Below are 14,229 nucleotides of genomic sequence, written 5' to 3'. Positions count from 1 at the left end.
TATTCTAGTTAACATATAAGAACATCTAGATGACCTTGGTCTGGCAGTGGCTTTTATATACAACACCAAAAGCATGACACAAGTGAAACAATTGGAAATTTTGACAGTATTAAAATTAAAATCTTGTTCTCTGCTATAGACTCTATCAAGGAAATGAAAATACAAGTGACAGCCTGGTTGAAAATATTGGCAGAACACAAATCTGATAAAGGACTGTAATCCAAAATATATAAAGACCTCTTAAAACACAACTATAAGAAAGCAGACCAGGCATGGTGGCTCATGCCTGTAATCCCAGCACTTTGGGAGGCTGAGGTGGAAGGATCACTTGAGGCCAGGATTTCAGAACCTGTCGCTACCCAAAAAATGCAACAAATTACCTTAGCGTGGTGGCGTGCACCTGTAGTCCCAGCTATTTTGGGGGTTGAGGTGCAATGATCCCTTGAGGCCCAGAGGTCGAGGCTGCAGTGAGCTGAGTTATTGACACTGCACTCCAGCCTGGGTGACAAAGTGAGACTGTGTCTCCAAAAAAAAAAAAAAAAAGACAGCAAACAACTCTAAATTTGGGTGAGGAGGCCTGTGCATGAAGGTCTGGCAGCTCTTCTCAAACTCCTTGGTTAAAGGAAAACAACAACAACAATTTATCATCAATATGCTACTCATAAGTAAGTGTGGGATAAAAGAAACTTGGAATTTATATATCTCCTCTCATTTTACAAGTACGATTCCTTTGGGTAAAGAATCATCAACCAAATATCCAAAAGTATAAACAAATATCAGGAAGTAAAATGTATTAACAAAAGTAAGTTCAACACGATGGCTTCAGAAGGGCTGCAGTGGCAAGGGAGGCAGCCGCGGCAGCAGTAGTGGCAAAGTTGGCCATGTGGTGGTAGCAGCAGCAGTAAGCGGTGGTGACAGCACGGGCTCCAGGCCAGGACCATTAGTAGAAGCAGACCATGTGCAGGAAGGCCTGGCCATTCTTCTCCTCCAACTTCTGCAGCAGCTGATCAATCTCATTCTCCGTATCCTCTGAGCGCTGCATACACTGGCAGAGCTCGCAGATGAGAAATGCCCCTATGATGGCATCTTTCTGGTTGTCCTGGATGTCCATGTTCACCACATGCACTGGCTGGCAGGTCTCCTGTTCTCTGGAATTCAGATCTTCCACCACCGGTCATCAATTTTCTCTTCACAAGTGACGATCAGATCAAACACATCTTTGCAATCCTGGAACCTTTCTGGCCGGAGCTTGATTCTCTTATTTCTGTCTAACATATACAGAATGCCATTCTGTGTATAGAATTCTTCGTCTTTCGTGATAAGATCAATGTACATTTCATCATATGTGGTTTCGAAATCATAAATATTTGGCTTGTTAGGTGCTGGTCCTGGAAACTTCACATGAGGTGCTGTTCCAAAGGACTGGACACTGAATCCTCATTTGCTGAGGATACTATGTGCCTCCATGCTCCGGTTCTGGTTACTTGAGCGCACCACCGCCACCCGCAGCGGTAACAATGACATGGCTGCGACCGCACCACCCACGATGCTCTCACTTACTCTTCTACCGACCCCAGCACCTTAGTGCCAGCAGAATGGCGACCAAAAATGGTGACCGTGTCTCAGGGGATATAGTACGTGGCGTCTGCGCTTGCCAGTCTCCTCGCAAGCCCCGAGTGCTGAGCCGCAGGTACGCTGGCATCCGGGCTCAGGCAACGCATTCTGTGACAGTTGGCGGCTGGCGCCTGCGCAGCCACACCCGCGCTCCACAAGGTGCAGCCCAGCCACATTTAAAATACATATATTTTTTCGGCCAGGTGCTGCGGCTCATGCCTGTAATCCCAGCACCTTGGGAGGCCGAGGCGGGTGGATCACCTGAGGCCGGAAGTTCGAGACCAGCCTGACCAACATGGAGAAACCCCGTCTCTAATAAAAATACAAAATTAGCCAGGCATGGTGGCGCATGCCTGTAATCCCAGCTACTCGGGAGGTTGAGGCAGAAGAATCACTTGAACTCGGGAGGTGGACGTTGCGGTGAGCCAAGATCCTGCCATTGCCCTCCAGCCTGGGCAACCAGAGCAAAACTCCATCTTCAAAAAGCAAACAAACAAACAAAATATATACATATATATATGGTGTTTTTTTTTTTCTCTGTATAGCGAAAACCTTATTGTTGTAAGTTCAATTGAAGGCTTTTAAAAAAGCCTTTTAAGGAATTCTATAACCATCACCAAAAAGTCGGTCTGTCCACCTGCATGATCTCCCAGAGCACTTCCGCCCCATGTGAGTATGGGGTGAGGAGACACAAGCAGCATGTGTGGGGCAGTTGTCTGACAAGCTGCTGTCCAAGCTGGTTAATCTCCTGTCCATCAGTTCTTTCCGTAAATCAAAGTCTTGATTTACGGAAGTCATGAGTTCTTATAGGAGCCTCATGACCTTACAATTGGCATCCCAGTGGTCCACGTTAGTAGAAGCAATGGCCCACTGTAAGATAGGGATGACTACTTGGCTTCTGAGCAAGGTGACAGGGCTACGCTGAATAAACCTGGTGGATAGCCTGAACAGGTCATCTACAGTGTCAGAGTGATTCTGGAGACCATTCTGCTGTTCTAGGAGCTGAAAGGTGGGAATGCACAGTGCCTGGACATGTCTAGTGGTCCCTGCCCACAGCCATCTTCCATGCCATACTCATCTACGAGGATAATGCCAAGGTATAGGAAACAAGAATGCTGACGTACGTGGCATGCATTCACACAAATGGTGTGAATCATTCTAGTGGTTACAGCAGCACAGCAGATCCTTTGCCTACACAGCGAACCGCAAAGAGCAGGCACCTGCAACAGTGCTTTGCAATCTGATTATGAGCCGGGTGCTTATTTAGAGACTCGCATAAAAGTGGCCATATTTCCTGTATGACTTTTTGGCACCGATGAGTCTGTCTCTTTTCCACAGTAGAATTCGTATGGCTAAATACCACTGCAAGGCGATCTAAGAACAGTGTCAATGGTTAGAGAATTCCTTAAAGGATTTGCCAAAGGAGACAACCGTGAGAGCCGTCACCGTGACACACAAGCAACTTCCAGACTTCCACAAGCAAGTCACTAGTGCTGTGGAATGTAACCAGGTTTGCTGGGCCTTGTGAGAACTCACCAGGTTCTTTCGATAGCTCACGCTTCTGCACTGTGCCTGTCACCCAGGAATGTCTTTTTAAATTAGAAGACTGGAAGAAAACAAAAACCACAATGTGTCCCACAGTCAGAAACCTCTGTCGTGGCAGAGGGGACTTCACGGCCACCAGGGTGTCCTGTCAGACAGAAAGAGACTCCAGGCTTCTGAAGGCCACCCTGGGGAGTTCCTGTTTGGGGGTGTGAGGGAAAATCAGGGAGGTTTAAAAAAAGATGGCTGTGGCCTGCCTGGCGTGGTGGGAGGGGAGGTGGTTTCCTGGCAAACTGATTTCTAAAAGGAAAGATAGTTTCAAGAAAATAAAAAAGGAAAACTAAGTGGAAAAAAAGCCTTGTAAAATCAAATTCCAAATTAATGCCAACACTCTCTCTGCTTTTGAAAACTCCAATTGTTAGAACTTTTCCTTCAAATTACCATCTATCAAACTACATATCATTTGTGTTTGCTCATGGCTCTCTTCATTTTCAAAGTTAGGTTGTTTGGAAATAAATCTCAGTTGCAGAGCTGTAACTTAGGCAGGGTTATCAAAAAGTTGCTTAAGTCTGTCATCCTAGCAGTTTGGGAGGCCAAGGCAGACTGATCGCCTGAGCCTAGGATTTCTAGACCAGCCTGGGCAACATGGTGAAACCCTGTCTCCTTTAAAAATACAAAAAATTAGCCAGGCTTGGGATGTGGTGTCGGGCACCTATGGTCCCAGCTACTCGAAGGCTGAGGTGGGAGGATCACTTGAACTTGGGATGTCAAGGTTACAGTGAGCCTTGGTTGCACCAATGCACTCCAGCCTGGGCAACAGAATTATACCTTGTGTCAAAACAAAAACAAACACAAAAACAAAACATGTTGCTTAAGGTCATTAAAGTACATGGGGCTAGAAATGTTTTTTAAAAATATGTATAATTACACAAAAGAATGAAATTAGAGAAATTAAATTATATCAAATTAAAATTTTTTGCATGAATGACACTATCAAAAGAGCAAAAAATCAACTGACACACTTGGGGAAAGTATTCACAAATCATATATCTGACAAGAGGTTCATATCCAGAATAAATATTAAGAACTCCTGTATCTCAAAAACAGAAACGCTAACAACCAGATTTAAAAATGGGCAAAGGACTTGAATAGACATTTCTCCAAAGCATATGTACAAATAGCCAATAAACACATGAAAAGATTTTCAATATCACTAATCACTAAGTGAATGCAAATCAAAACCATAGTGAGATACCACTTCATACCCACTAGGATGGCATATATATATACACACATATATATAATATATACATACATATATATAATATATATGTTTTTAAAAACAGAAAATAATAAGGATTGCAAGGATGTGGAGAAATTTCAACCCTTGTGCACTGCTCTTAGAAATGTAAAATGATGCAGCCACTATGGAAAATGGTGTGACTATTCCTCAAAAAATTAAAAATAGAAATAGCGTATGATCCAGCAATTCCACTTCTGGGTGTATACCCAAAACAATTGAAAGCAGGGACTCAAACAGATATTTGTACACGAATGTTCATAGCAGCATTATTCCCAATAGCCAAGAGGTAGGAGCAAACCACATGTCTATTAGTGAATGAATGTATAAACAAAGTGTGGTATTTACATACAATGGAGTATTATTCAGCTATATAAACCAAGGAAATTCTGATACATGTTACAACATGGATGAACCTTGAAGACATTATGCTAAGTGAAATAAGACAATCGCAAAAGTCAAGCATTGTATGATTCTACATATTTGAGGAACCTAAAGTAGTCAAATTCATAGAGATAGAAGTAGAACGGTGTTTGTGAGGAAAAGGGAGTTATTTTTTAATGAGTGCAGAGTTTCAGTTTTGCAGGATGAAAAAATTCTGGAAATGGGTGGTAGTAGTGGCTGCACAATTATGTGAATGTACTTCATGTCACTGAACTGTACACTTAAAACTGGTTAAAATAATAAATTTTATCTATATTTTATCGCAATTTAAAATATAAACATTGCTACATACACTGGAACTGTGTCCAATCAATATTGGCCCACCAATTGTAACAAATGGACCATACCAGTGCAAAATGTAAATAATAGGGAAAACTGACAAAAGAGTAAGGAGGTATAGGAACTATGTACTTTCTGCTTTTTTTTTTCTACTGTAAACGTAAAATTGCTTTAAAAATCACCTATTTAAAAACAAGACAAATGTACATACTAAGCTTATTGCCTCAAGAAACATCACCTTTCCCTCAATCAGGATTCTCTAGTTGCACTAGCACAGTGGTGAGTTTGTCTCTGGCCCTAAGCCAGACTTCGTGGCAGCCAGCAATGATGAAAAAGCCAGACACTCTATGTCAAGGGCAGAAATGCTAATGTTCTAGGGCTTCTTTGATTCCTTTTTTTCGTCCTCTACTTTTTTTTTCTCATAGTACATTGTTCTGTAGAGTTATGGTTGCATTTGTTGCTGCCTGCCTCAGATGCCACAGTTGTTTGTTATGGCTCTGATATTTCATTAGGATCTGACCAATTCTGATAACAAAAGAATTAACTTGTACATTTTAGATTATTTTTTCTGGAGTATACCCCCTCTCTGGCTTGTATAAATGGTAGTATATTTATTTCTTTTAAGTATGTCTTTCTATTTCAGCCAACATTTATTGAGAAAGTGCCTTGTATCAGATAATTTTCAAAGTTCTAAGAATACGATTAAAAACATTTTTTTCTTTTACCTCAGTTGATACTACAGTCTAGTAAAGGAGACAGACATTAAACAAACAAGCTTGCAAATAAAAATGTAAATATATTCAAGGAGGAAATGAAGTAACTGCAATGACCCACTTTAGATTAGATGGTCAGAAAAAACCTATTTGTGGGAAGTAACTTTCAAGACGAAGCCAGTAAGATGACTAGGAGCCAGCCAGGTCAAGTGTGGGGAGAGAGTATTTAGGCAGAAAGAAGAGTATGAGCAAATTTTCTGAGATGGGAATGTGCTACGTGAATTTGGGCAAAAAGAACCAAAAGGCCAGTGTGACTGCAGTGTAGTGAGGGGAAGACGGGCACAGATGAGTTCTGAGAGGTGGACAACTGTCAAGTCATATAAGATCTTATATCTCTGGTAGGTGTTTTCATGTTTAGAGTAATAAGATTATAAGAGTGTCAGAAATTGTTCTACGTGCTTTACTTGCTTTTTAGGTTTTTTTTTTTTTTTTTTTTTTTTTTTTAGTACAGATGGAGTCTCACTATGTTGCCCAGGATGGTCCTGGACTCCTGGGCTCTAGGGATTATCCCACTTCAGCCTCTCGAAGTGCTGAGATTACAGGCGTGAGCCACCAAGCCTGGCCTCTAAGTGCTTTACTTGTATCATCACATTCAATCCTCACGAAAACCCTGGAAGGTGGGTATTATTATTCTCATTTTCAAGATAAGAAAAGCGAGGAACAGAGAGGTTAAGTGACTTGCCCCCGGTCACTAGTAAAATAGCACAGATAGATTTCAAACTCAAGTGGTCTGACCGTAGAACCAAAATTCTTCATTCCTCATTAAATATGACAAGAAACAATAGAAGGGTTTTAAATGAGAGGCTTATATCTTGAGATTTACACATTTTAAAGATAATTCTGATGGAACTGGAAAGAACCGCTTGGAGGTGAGCAAAAGAGAAAGCGGGGAAAATAATTATGAGGCCGTTACCACAGTCCAAGAAAGAGATGACTATGGCTTGTTTCCTAGTGGAATGAGAAAAATAAGATGGATTAAAGATATGTCTTAAAAATACTTTGTTCAGTAAATAGGAAGAATGGATAGGATTTGGTAATGTACTAGGTGAGGACAGGGGAAAGAGTGCAATCAAGGTGATATATCTGGCCCTTTTGCAGATATCATTCTTAAATTGCTTGTAGTTTTAATTGAACTAAACTAATCATTCCTTTTGTGGTAACTGAGGTTGGTGTTTTTTATTCTCCAATAATAAGCCTTCTATTAGTTTGTTTTCCCCAATTTCTACTGTGTACAGCTTAATTTGGCAGATTTAATTTCTGATAAGATTGAATTTGTTATGCCAAGAAGATCAAACATAAAGAGAAAAGAATACTTTCTGTTTTCAGTCTATCAAAGCTGCTATAACAAAAATATCATAAACCGGGGGGCTTATAAACAACAAACATTTATTTCTCACCATTCTGGAGGCTAGGAAGTCCAAGATTATGGTGCTAGCAGATTTGGTTTCTGGTGAGGGCCTACTTCCTGTTTCATGGATGCCCATTTTTCACTGTAACTTCACAGGGTAGAAGGATAAGGGAGCTCTCAGAGCTTTCCCAGGCTTCTTTTATAAGGGCACTAATACCATTTATGAGAATGGAGCCCTAATCACCTCCCAAAGTTTCCTCCTCCTAATACACTTAGTTTGGGGGCTAGGACTTTAACATATTAATTTGGGCGGGGGGACACAAACATTCAGACCATAGTAATTCCTCATCCCGGAAAGTCATCCACAATCTTAAATCATGTTAATAGACCATGCTTAATACCTGAAGAACATCAGTTACCTTATCCTGACTTCTAAAGAGTTTTACATTGAATCCTTGGTAATTATTATGCATTATGGACTTTTCTATCAACTATCCTTCTGTTCAGTAATACTATCTAATAGAATATTATATTTTGCGGCAAAAAAATCACCACATTTACCATGTAATTTTCAGAGCAAGTGTCAGTGATCAATTGGGTGGGGTAGAGTAAGACTTGATTCTTTCTATCCTGATTTTAGAAATGTTAAAAGTCACCGTGTGTATTTGAAGATGTCACATATGCTCTGCATTCTCAAGTCTCTCTCTATAAAATCATGTGTCTTCAGTGATTGTCAATTAATATACAAAAGTCCTCTGGCTTATTGTTTCTCAGAATCCTCTTATAAAACACTATTACGAGCAGTGATCATGGAATTATCATCTTTTGGTAATACTTAAAGTACCAGGGATTTCTTTAGTTTCTCCCTTGATCCTTTGCTCATTCAAAATCTGGCTCCTAGTGTTATTCTATGCTCCTTAATTTTCCCAGTGTGAATACATATATGTGTATACACACACACACACACACACACACACACACACACAGGCATGAATGCTGAGAATGCTTTAGCTTATTTGAAAAATAATTATTGTTTTAAAAACCTTGAGTTTTATTTTTTCCAAAGATGAGAATCCATGATCCCTACAGTCAATATCCATCACTGGCTTTGGCTGGGGTTGGGCTATACACAATGTAAGACAGATGGAAGCTTCTCTACCAAACTGTCACTGTTTTCAGGAACTAAAATTCTCCCTGAATGTGTCCCTTATTTATATAATGTTATTAAAGACCAGTGGCACAAATGGAGAAGCAGAATGTGTAAAATTTCGCTGATTTATTCATTTTCCTATTAGATTCACATATGAGGAAGTTCCTACACGAGTTATTTTACTTAAAAGAAAATTATTATATTTTTACTTCACTAATCGGGCCTCCCCAGTGTTTATCACATAAAACTCAACCTTTCCAATGTGGTATTCAATGTACCTACGCAATCCAGGTCCTGAATTGCCTAGCATTACCTTCTACTTTTGCTGTTCATGAGACTTATTTAATCTAGACAGGCTCCTAAGTCCTCCAGAAAATTTTTTTTAAAGTATTTTTGCTCATCAGACTGCCCAGTCTTATAAAGTTAATTGAAATATGTTCAATTGGCTGGACACAAAGCCTCATGAGTGTTATTCTAGCACTTTGGGAGTGTGAGATAGGCAGATAGCTTGAGCTCAGGAGTTTGAGCCAGCCTGGGTAACATGGAGAAACCCCGTTTCTACAAAAATACAAAAATTAGTCAGTTGTGGTGGTGTGCTCCTGTAGTCCGAGCTACTTGGGAAGCTGAAGTCAGAGGATTGCTTGAGCCTGGAGGGTCAAGGCTGCAGTGAGTAGTGATGGCACTACTGTACTCCAGCCTGGTCTACAGGGCAAGACACTGTCTGAAAAAAAAAAAAAGAAAGAAAAAAGAAAAGAAAAGAAATATGTTCAATGATTTATTCATTCAGTAACAGAAACTCACCTTTTATGTGTGTGGTTATGAATGAGATACCAAGATAAGTCTTAAGATATTTTGAAATACAATTCTTGTTTATTTTTTTCCAATGTAGTAAAAACAGATTCAGAGATCCGAAATAAATATTGTGTGTTGTTTTCTTCTTTGTTTTGATAATTTCCAATTATGTCTTTTAGCAGATATATACATATTTTAGGACAAAATAATGCCCTTGCCATATTTGATCTCAATACACATGATTTTACATTTTTAAAAGTTTTGAAAAAAATAGACTCCCAATGTGAGGACTGTGGACCCATAAGAATTATTTCGGGGGAGCTAGACTGTGGGTTGCATGTATCCAACAATCATTAAACTAGGAATCAGCTAAATGATCTCCAGTCATCTATTTTATTTTGAGGAATATACTACAATCTAAAAGAACGATGATTGCCAGATAGGTCAAGAATGGAAATCCTTGATCACCTCTATTAATTTCAAAAATATCTGAGTAATGTCTTAGCAAAAACATGGAATCTAGTTATCAGTGGTATCATCAACTATGGGTAATGACTAAAAACATACGTGTATAATTATTCCCTTGAAAATAGTCTTTTGCTAATATGATAATTACCATTAAAGGCAATGACTTCATATAATATGTCCTGTTTTTATTCCTAAACATTTTCTTTTCAAATAATCATAGATTCATGTGAAATTGTAAAAAAGAATATAGAGACATCCCACATACCTTTATCCAGTTCCCCTCAATGGTAAGATCTTGCAAAACTATTGTACAAAATCACAACCAATATATTGACATTGATACAATCCACCTGTCTTATTCAGCTTTCCTCAGTTTTTTTCTCTTTTTTTTAAAATTATACTTTAAGTCCTAGGGTAGAGGACTTAAAGTACGTAGAGGCAAATGGATGGAAAATATATAATAAGGGACATAGAAACTATAGCTAAAGATGGCAACATATATGTAATTGGAGTCCCAGAAGGAAAGGAGATAAAGAATGATAAAGAATGAGGCAAAAATCCTCCAGTTTGCTAAATTCTCTTTTTACTGTGTAACCCTCTATTAAACCAATTACTGAGTTATTGATGTTTATTTTAGATTTATAGTTCTACATTTTCTGCTTGATCATTTGTTGGAGTTTTCAGCTTGTGACAAAAATTTCTATTTTATTTTATGTCTTTGAGCATATTCAGTATAGCTAATAAGTTCTGTTAACTCTTATAGTCTGCTACTACATATCAATTTATATTATCCATTGTTTCTCTGATTTCGCTCATGTTTTCTAGTCTTTTAATTTCCTTAGTTATGTTTGATTGAACACTGTGATGGTTAATACTGAGTGTCAGCTTGATTGGATTGAAGGATGCAATATTGATCCTGGGTGTGTCTGTGAGGGTGTTGTCAAAGGAGATTAACATTTGAGTCAGTGGGCTGGTGAAGGCAGACCCACCCTTAATCGGGTGAGCACCATCTAATCAGCCACCAGCAAATATAAAGCAGGCAGAAAAACGTGAAAAGGAGAGATGGGCCTAGCTTCCCAGCCTACATCTTTCTCCCCTGTTGGATGCTTCCTGCCCTCAAACAACAGACTCTAAGTTCTTCAGTTTTGGGACTCGGACTGGCTCTTCTTGCTCCTCAGCTTACTGACAACCTATTGTGGGACCTTGTGATCATGTAAGTTAATACTTAGTAAACATATATATCCTATTAGTTCTGTCCCTCTAAGAGAACCCTGACTAATACAAATACTTCTAATTGTATATGGAAAAATTATGGAAATAATTTCCGGCATATGATGATATCTTCCTTCAGAGAAGAGTTACATTTGCTTCTGGCAAGTGGCTAGGGACACTGACATTCTTGCATCACATCTGACCATTTTCAGATATTGAGATTATTTCAAGTTTGACCTCATCCCTTGTGGGAGCACATCTAGTTCTTGTTTTCCTCTTACTCCTAGTGTTTAGATTTTTGTGTTTCCAACCCAAACTGTAGGCATTTATTACACTACCCTTGGTAGGTCTTGAACTCAAGATTTTGTCTCCACATCCCACAAACTTATTGAAATATTCCTCAACCTCCCTCTTCTGAAATAGATGGACATTTCCAGCTGGGCTTACTGCTCTGGATCTTCTGGGTTTTCTACTCTCCCATATCTTGTCTTGGATCCATAAGTCTTCATTATCTTAATAGCTCTCCAATGTCTCCAATTATATCCATATATATGCTCTTAGATACATCTATTTAAGTATGGGAAATATATTTAAATATTTTTAGCCTTTGTATTTTTTCTCAATTGGATTATTGGTCTGAGTCTTCTGTTTTGTCATTATTGGACATAGAAGTTATGTCCATTCAAAAAATTTGATTGATAGTGTTAAATTGTGCTTCATACAAGTTCTGCAAATTTAATGCTTGTTGCTCCACATTTTTACCAACTAAGAACATGTTATCAAGACCTTCAAATTTTGGTAATAAGGTGAAGTATAATTGTATCTCTGGTTAATAATTTGCCACTTTATTATCATGAATAAGAACTGGGTTACATTATACATATAAAATAGCCTATTCTATATTTTTCTGTGAACTCAGTTTATATTCAATTTTCATTTTCCTTTTATGTTTATGTTCTTCTTTATAGAAGCTCTTCTATATCTAGCCCTTTTTGTTCCCACTCCGAAGTGTGGGGTCATGTCACACCCCACCTTGGAAATCCTTGGACTCTGGTTTTTCTTCCCCTGCACCCAAAAGTCTGTCAAAAATATTTGTTAACCTCTCTCTTCTAGAAACAACTATTAAGAAAATTAGACTTTGTGACATGCAGTGCAACAATGTTTTCATGTTTGCCATTTGTCTATTCACTTTGTAGATTTTCTGTTGCCATAAAGTTATTTTTAATTAAAAAATGAAATGTGAAAATTACAGAATTTTTCTTCCTGTCATAGATTGAGAAAACTTGCTTTAAGTCTGATATAAAACACAGGAATCTAGAAAAGAAAATAGATAATTTATATTGTATGGATCTGTTTCCGGACCTTTAATTCTATTCATAGGTACATCTATTCATGTGTGAGAACCAAAATTTTAATTATTTCACATACATTTTATATTTGAAAGCTTGTAGGAAATGTCACAATGAAATTATTCATCTTTTCCAGAATTTTTCCAGCTATCTTTGCACACTTATTTTCCATGTGGATTTTAGAAGTAGCTCATTTAGATCCAAAAAATATTGCACTACTTACAATTGTATTATATTATACATACAGAATGATTTAGGAATGATTGCATCTTTACAATATTGAGGCATATTATCCATATCTTTTCAGATCATCAAGTATTCTTGTGTATCTTTCAAAGCTTTATAATGTTTTATCCATATAGATCTTGTATATTTTGTATTTGGTTTATTCTTGCTTATTTCATTTTTATTATTTCAAATAAGCTGTTTATTGTCATTATATTCCTTAAAGGTTTTTAACACACACTTAAATAATGTTGTTTTCTGTATATTAATTTGATACTCATTCAAATTTCTGATTTCCCTTAACAATTTTAAATAGTTTATCATTTGATTTTTTTTTTTTTAGTTTCCAGATTTTAAAAAAAAGTATCTTCAATTAATGGTAATTTACCAAATTTTATCAACTTTTAAAATTTAACAACTCTATTTTATGCCAATTATTTTTTCCATCTCTAATTGTGTTATCTAGTACATTCATAACAATGTTAAATACTCATGATGATAAGGAACATCATTTCATTTTTGTTTATATTAAGCGGCTTCAGTATTTTCTCATTAAGCATGATATTGGCATTTGGGTTGAGATATTTATATTTTTATCAATCTAAGGAAATATCAACATATCAATGGTAGCATTTTGATTTACATTTTTGTACTGTGATTTGGTAGGAATGTGCTCTTGTATTTTAAGAAAAACACACTGATGTAATTAGATGCAACTGGGCAACAGGTCTGTAACTTATTCCCAATTGGTTGAGAAAACACTAAACAGAGATAGAAACTATGATAGCGAGACAGCTATAACAGATGGATAGCTCTGATAGATACGTAGACAATGGAAAAAGAAAAATCAGTATAATGTTAACAACTGGAAAATTTGGGTAAAAGTTATATGACAGTTCTTTGCACTATTCTTGAAATTTTCCTGTAAATTTGGAATTATTTCACAATAAAAAGCTACTACATTATAAATGAAATGAAAAGGTATGCTATAGGCTCAAGGAAAATATTTGCAATAGCTGTATCTTACAAAAACTTATGTCTAGAATATATAAAGAATTACTAAAATTTAATAAAAAAGTAGAAAGAACCCAATTTAAAGTAGTTGAACATACACTTCACAAAGGAAGATATGACAATGTCCGATAGGCAGACAAAATGGTGATTAACATTATTAGTTATCAGATAAATGCAAGATAAAGCCACAATAAAATATGACTATATGACTATATACCTACCAGACTAACTAAAATTTTTAAAACCTGTCCACATTAAGTGTTGGTGAGGATTTGGAGCAACTGATCTCTATCACTTTGCTGGCAAGACTGTAAAATTGTGCAAATATTCTGGAAAACAGTATGGCAGTTCTTTATGTGTTAAATATGCATTTACCCCATGATCCAGCAATTTCATCCACAGGGGTTTATCAAAAAGAAATGAAGTTGTAGGCCCAAAAATAGAATTGTAAATAATTTTCATATATTCACATGTACACAATAGCCAAGGATCGAAAATAATCCAAAGTGACCACCTATAGGAGAATGGATAAACAATTTTTAGTACTTTTATATGTTAAAATAGTACTCAGAAATAAAATTAATTATTGGCATGTACACAAACATGGATATATCTCATAAATGTTACGATGTTGAACAATTTTTGTTGAGATATAGTTCACATACAACAAGTCACCAATGTAATATGCGTAATTCAGTGGTTTTTGGTATATCACAAAG

General features: G+C 37.2%; 2 pseudogenes; both read right to left on the bottom strand.

Moving 5' to 3' along the window:
* Positions 1-940: 940 nt before the first annotated feature.
* Positions 941-1,524, bottom strand: LOC100430636 (RNA polymerase II subunit A C-terminal domain phosphatase SSU72 pseudogene; annotated as a pseudogene).
* A 643-nt stretch (positions 1,525-2,167) lies between these two features.
* LOC100426607 (transportin-3 pseudogene) lies at positions 2,168-2,995 on the bottom strand (annotated as a pseudogene).
* Positions 2,996-14,229: the final 11,234 nt, after the last annotated feature.

The sequence above is a fragment of the Macaca mulatta genome, chromosome X (genome assembly GCF_049350105.2).
Source record: "Macaca mulatta isolate MMU2019108-1 chromosome X, T2T-MMU8v2.0, whole genome shotgun sequence".
Taxonomy (NCBI): Eukaryota; Metazoa; Chordata; class Mammalia; order Primates; family Cercopithecidae; genus Macaca; species Macaca mulatta.
Note: the sequence above shows the minus strand (reverse complement) of the source record. Positions and strands in the feature narration are given on the sequence as shown.